The sequence below is a fragment of the Eurosta solidaginis genome, chromosome 2 (genome assembly GCF_040869045.1).
Source record: "Eurosta solidaginis isolate ZX-2024a chromosome 2, ASM4086904v1, whole genome shotgun sequence".
NCBI lineage: Eukaryota > Metazoa > Arthropoda > Insecta > Diptera > Tephritidae > Eurosta > Eurosta solidaginis.
This window is the reverse complement of record NC_090320.1, coordinates 187,734,869-187,741,023: the sequence shown is the minus strand read 5'-3', so window position 1 is coordinate 187,741,023 and position 6,155 is coordinate 187,734,869. Positions and strand designations below refer to the sequence as shown.

The following is a 6,155-nucleotide window of genomic DNA, read 5'->3' as shown; positions in this document are numbered from 1 at the left end:
AAGAGAACGGGGAATGGTCACTTAATAGTGAGGAATCCTTGAGTGCTTCTCGATACACATTTCCCATTGGAAGATGGTTTAGAAGAGCCAGCAGACAGCACTCACACTTCGATCACGGAGCGGGTAATGCCGGGCTTGGTGACCGATACCAAGATCGAATGGGCAGTGAAGACGTTTTCTAAGTTTAAATCGCCTGGCCCAGATGGTATATTCCCGGCCATGCTACAAGTTTCAAGTAGGGCGGTCGTGGAATGGCTTAAAATAATATTCGATGGGTGCATAACACTGAATCATGTACCTCATTCTTGGAGAACTGCTCGTGTAGCTTTCCTACTGGAAGATCGGTCACATGTATCCCAAAGATTATAGACCCAAACCTTTGAGAGGCTGATAGATGTGTACATAAAGTCCAACGTGGATGAAAAGCTGCTCTCCACAACACAGCATGCGTACACCAAAGGCAAGCCGGTAAACACCGCATTGCATAGCGTGGCAATAAGCGTAGAGAAAGCCCTGGAATATAAGGAATATGCTCTAGGAGTCTTTTTAGACATTGCCGGGGTTTTCAATAATGTTTCTAAGTGGCCGATTATGGATGGTCTTAATTACATTAAAGTACATCCAGCCTTAACCAGACGGATCGGCTGCGCAGGAAGATAACATCACAATGGGGATAGTACGAGGCCACGAAATCAGTGGACAGGGGAACGCCGCAGGGAGTGGTGCTATCACCTCTACTGTGGACGCTGGTCATCAACCAACTGCTCAGGCGATTTGATGAGGGACCCGTAAAACTTACGGCTTACGCGGATGACGTAGCAATTGTCATAAGTTCCAACGATTAGCTCTTTGATGGATCGGGCGCTTCGGGATATTCATATCTGGACATCAAATGTCGGTTTGAAAGTCAACGCGATTAAGACGGATATGGTCTTGTTTACAAAGAGGTACAAGGTCCCAAATTGGATGAGGCCTAAGTTAGGAGGGGTGACCCTGCAGGAGAAACCTTGCACAAAGTATCTAGGAATCATACTAGACAGGAAACTGTCATGGAAGCTCAACGTGGAGGAGAGGGTGAAGAAGGCTCAACGGCAATTTATGCATGTAAAAGAATGCTGGGGTGTACGTGGGGCTTATCACTCTCTCTTTCTCATTGGGTTCTTACAGCGACTGTAAGCCCTATTCTATACTATGGAGTTCCTGTTTGGTGGAAAGCCACACAAAAAGCAATCTACCTCAAAATATTAGAGGGGGTATGCAGACTATCAATGCTTAGCATTACGGGAGCCCTGAAAACAACCCCGACAGCTGCACTGTATGCCATTCTGCACATTCCACCTGTAGACTTGGTAGCAAAGAACATAGCGTTAACAACTGCAACCAGGCTCGGTGCCTCGGGGCAGCTTGAGCGCCGACCATACGGCCAAAGTAGTATAGCGTCATCAATCACAAGACGAACATACTACCTGATTCCGTATCTGCGCTTCGAGGGCGATCTTAAGGCCACAATTGATGATGAAGGTTGGAGCAAGGGTGCTCAAATGGCAGACGAGGCGATACATGTGTACACAGATGGTGGAGTAGGGTCTGCGGTATACTGTGCTGATCTGGAAATAAACAGATCCTACAGGGTGCCGGATTACTGTAGCGTTTTCCAAGCAGAAATAGTAGCCGTAACCAAAGCAGTAGAAACCCTAGAAGAAAATAGCCCAAGCTGCAATCTTGTTAACTTTTATATTGACAGTCAAGAAGCAATTAAGGCAATGATCTCGCATAGCACAGCATCTAAATGCATGTTAGAGTGTAAGCAGTCCCTGGAGAGAATCGGAACAGGGAGAAGCATACATCTATATTGGGTACCAGGGCATATGGGAATAGATGGGAATGAAAAAGCGGATGAACTAGCTAAAAAGGGCGCATCCATTGAAGCTTGCTCCGTAGACGTCCCAATTAGACTGGGCGAAATTAAGCGAAGGAGAGAGGTGCACATGATCGACCAAGCAGGAAATACGTGGGTTCAAGCGCGGGGCTGTAAAGTAGACTAACAAAGTTGCTTCTATCATTAAAAAGAGGACTGTGGGCTCATGACGGGTATTCTGACTGGAGACTGCCTTCTGGCGTCACATGCTTTTAAATTAGGCTTGGTCAGTGATAGCAGATGTAGGAAGTGCGGGCTGGAGGAGGAAACGATCGAGCACGTTCTGTGCTCTTGCCTTGCGCTTGCCAGGCTAAGACTCCAGCTATTAGGAGTGATACAGCTGTCAGATCTAGAAGCATCAAGTGGCTTAAATCCTATGAAGCTTCTAGTATTTGCCAAGAGGACGGAGTTATTTTATAACATAGGTCCTGGTTTTTGATAGGGTTTTTCAGTTTGGTGGTTAAAACAAACTTCTGGTAACACTATGGACTTATTCAGTCTATGCGAGGTCCTCATGGACCGGCCAGTTCAACCTAACCTAACCTACTCAGCGTGCTTTGCACACAGAGTATATTAACTTTGATTGGTTAACGGTTGTTGTACAGGTACAAAGGAATCGAGATAGATATATCAAAATGATCAGTATCGAAAAAAATTGGAATGAGCCATGTCCGTCCGTCCGTCCGTATGTCCCTTGACACGATAACTTGAGTAAATATTGAGATATCTTCTCCAAATTTGGTACACGAGCTTATCTGGGCCCCGAATAGATTGGCATTGAAAATGAGCGAAATCGGATGACTTTTTATATATGTATATAACATTTTGGAAAACACAAAAAACCTGATTATTTAGTAAATAATACCCCTAGAATGTTGAAATCTGACATGTGGACTGATATTGAGGCTCTTGATAAAAATTTGAAAAATAATTTTAAAATGGGCGTGGTAACGCCCACTTGTGATAAAACCAATTTTACAAATATTATTAATCATAAATCTTAAACCGTTAAGCCTATCGTAACAAAATTGGGCAGAGAGGTTGCCTTTACTATAATGAATGCTTTGATGAAAAATTAACGAAATCGGTTAAGTACCACGCCCACTTTTATACAAAAGATTTTTAAAATGGTCGTAGACGAAAATAATAAGCTATATCTTAGCGAAAAAGAGTTTTGCATCAAAAGAATTTTACTTCTAAATTGAATTATAACATTAAATTGGAAAACGGTAAAATTTTTGAAAATGGGTGTGGCGCCGCCCCCTTTATGACTAAGCAATTTTCAATGTTTCGGGAGCCATAACTCGAAGAAAAATTAACATATCGTAATGAAATTGTGTACACATATTTTCTTTATAGCAGAAAATATTTCTAGTAAAAATGGACGGGAACGGTTAAAGACCACGGCAACTTATATATAAAACAAGTTTAAAAGGGTCGTAGACTAGAATAATAAGCTATAACTTAGCAAAAAATAGTTTTGGTTCAATGATATTTCACTTATCAAGTTTTATTGTAAGAGGAAATGGGAGACATTTGTTTTTTATGTAGAAAAGTAATTTATCTGAAATTAAATGTACAATTGAAGCTCACTCTGAGTATATAATTTTCGGTTACACCCGAACTTAGACACCTTTACTTGTTATTTCTAAACAATTCAAAAAAGCGCTTTCGAAAAAGTTCGGAAATAAACAAAGTATGTAGTTTTATACCCTACCGATATTATTTTTACTGTAGGAAAACTCAAAATACGCATAGATTTTTGAAATTATTTAGCGAGTTTCTTTTATACGAAGGGCGCATGGTTTATTTTTTTAATTGATTTCATAGTTTGTTTCAGTTACACAAGTTAAGCAATTTTTTTCTTAAATAAAATAAAATAAGAGTAGAGGTGAAATTTGCTATAAAATGGCTACTGGCTTGATTTATTTCAGTTCTTCTGTTCTTATTTATAACAGTATTTACATAGGTAATTGCCCCCGCTTAATTTACCCAACACACTATTTTAGTGTTTGCCAAGTTCACCAAATTCAAGCCACGCTATGTCAATTACCCACACAATTTTATATTACAAAACCTCACATCAGGATGTCGCCCTTTATATCTTTATCATTCCGCCATACATGACATTCACAGGCGTGAGAGCTGGAGAATGGAGCAAAACGAATACAAAAACAAAAGCAAAAACCATACAAATGGCTGGGCAACACATGAATTTCTGCTCCCGCAAAATCACAAATTGTTATTTGTGTCTCAAATATAGTGTGAACAAGTCGTTGTTGCGGTGGTTCAACTCACAAAATATAAATATCTATCAAGTGAAAATTTTGTGCTAAGAATATGTAAATTGTTAAGTGAGCTATTTGTAATAAAATACTTAACAAGAGTTACAACAATTATTATTAAGTGTACAAATACGTAATGAATAAATCGTGCCGATAACAATTTTCCATAAAAATTTATCCAAATTGCCTTCTTAAATGAATGAATTAATATAACAGGTGCAGGAAGTTAGAAAAAAAAAATGAAAAGCAAACGAAGTTGGTTGAAACTGCTACGTCGACTTTCGTTTCGGCGATAACGATTGTGAATAAAGTATCTCAAACAAAGGTGACTGCCGCTATATTGAATGAATGAATTGAGCGCAGCAAAGGGTATAATCCATATAAAAGTATGAAATAACTGTGCGCAAAACATAAAACAAGGTACTAATTAGGAAAACAACAAAACAAAAGCATTGAATTGGTTATACCAACCAGCCTTTTTATCTTGGAAGCTGGGAGTTTTCCCACTAAATATTTTTGTGCGTGCGTGTGTGTTGATCACACCAAATAACTAAAATTATGTTTGCAAAATAAATAAATTATTAATGTGTTCAGTTATATGTAAGTGGATATATATATACACATCACATGAACATAAGTGAGATTGATTATGCATGAGTATTAATCACTCGAGAACAGCTGAATCGAAGAAAATTTAGTTGATCACTGACAAAAGAAAATCAAAGCTGCATCGCTGTTGCTGTCACTGCGCTACAAACAACTATTGTCCGACGGTCTGCTTAAGTGAATGGGTAAGCGCCGATGCATTATTCTTTTCTTGATTTATTTAATTCGTTTCGAATCTTAGAACTCGGTATTTTTCATAGCGTTGTTTTTCCACATCGTTATCTTTGCAATTCGTTATCTCTGCACAGCTTTATTCATTTGTATTAAAAAATCAGCTCAAAGTTATGATAGATGTACCCTGCAAAAATCGTTGGACCATGTGGTCCACTGGAGTACTTACCATTCTACTCCACTGTAATGCAGCGATGGACCAACTCATGTTTCTACACGAACCTGTTGTAAGCCGATCATTGCTCGTTTTTAACGATTGTAATCACTACACGATGTTTATTGGACTGTGGGTACTCCATGGATTACTCTGATGTAATGCGGAGCTGGAGTATATGGTCCGGTCCTAGGACATCGCAATGTTAATTGGACCATATTTTTTTGTATGAATTGTGGTTAATTTTGGAGCACCCGCTTGATCCATAGCGAGTACTCCATTCATGCATGCATGGAGTACTCGCGATTTTGCAGGGTATTTAACATAAGCAGTTGTGCATTAAGAAAATCACATAGCAAGCTGGTACGCCTTGCTAATAATCTAAGCGCTGACCAAATCTATAAAAAATGTGGGCGGTGCTAGAAATCTCTACGGGGGCCAGATAATCTCAACGTTATTAGATAACCTTGTTTTGATGAGTGGCTCATGGACAGAAAATATACGAGCACCATATAATAATGGATCGCCACGGTTGCATGGATGCATAGCAAAAATATGCATCCATGGTTCGATTTCAATTTTGAAAAAACTGCTGGAATTCGATTTAAGAAACTGTTATAGTTTCCCCAAATCGAGAAAATTCGAGTACCGCCGTACAAATGAAATGAGATAACCAATTTCAAAATCAAGTTTATAATGAGAAAATAAGTTTTCATTGGGAAAATATAAGTTGGTAAGCAGAAATATGAGTTTTTATTGAGAATATACAGATTAATAAACATATATGTATGTGCCTATGTATGTTTCTTCATATTGAGAAAATTTAAATTGATAATGAGAAAAGGAAAACTTAAGGAGGTGCTTTCGCTTCGAAAATATACTTGTAGTGGATAGCGTAATCAATGTGGAAAAATCTGATATATATTCCAAAGTAAAACACAATATACAAGTGCATTTACCT

General features: G+C 38.7%; 1 protein-coding gene across 9 annotated transcripts in view; it reads left to right on the top strand.

The window, feature by feature from the left end:
• Nucleotides 1-4,121: 4,121 nt before the first annotated feature.
• Nucleotides 4,122-6,155, top strand: part of Plc21C (Phospholipase C at 21C) — a 318,758-nt gene continuing 316,724 nt past the window's right edge. For all 9 annotated transcript variants that reach the window (XM_067766582.1, XM_067766585.1, XM_067766583.1 and 6 more), the window contains exon 1: nt 4,122-4,994. The gene's annotated coding sequence lies outside the window, so the exon portion shown is untranslated. The remainder of the gene's footprint in view (nt 4,995-6,155) is intronic.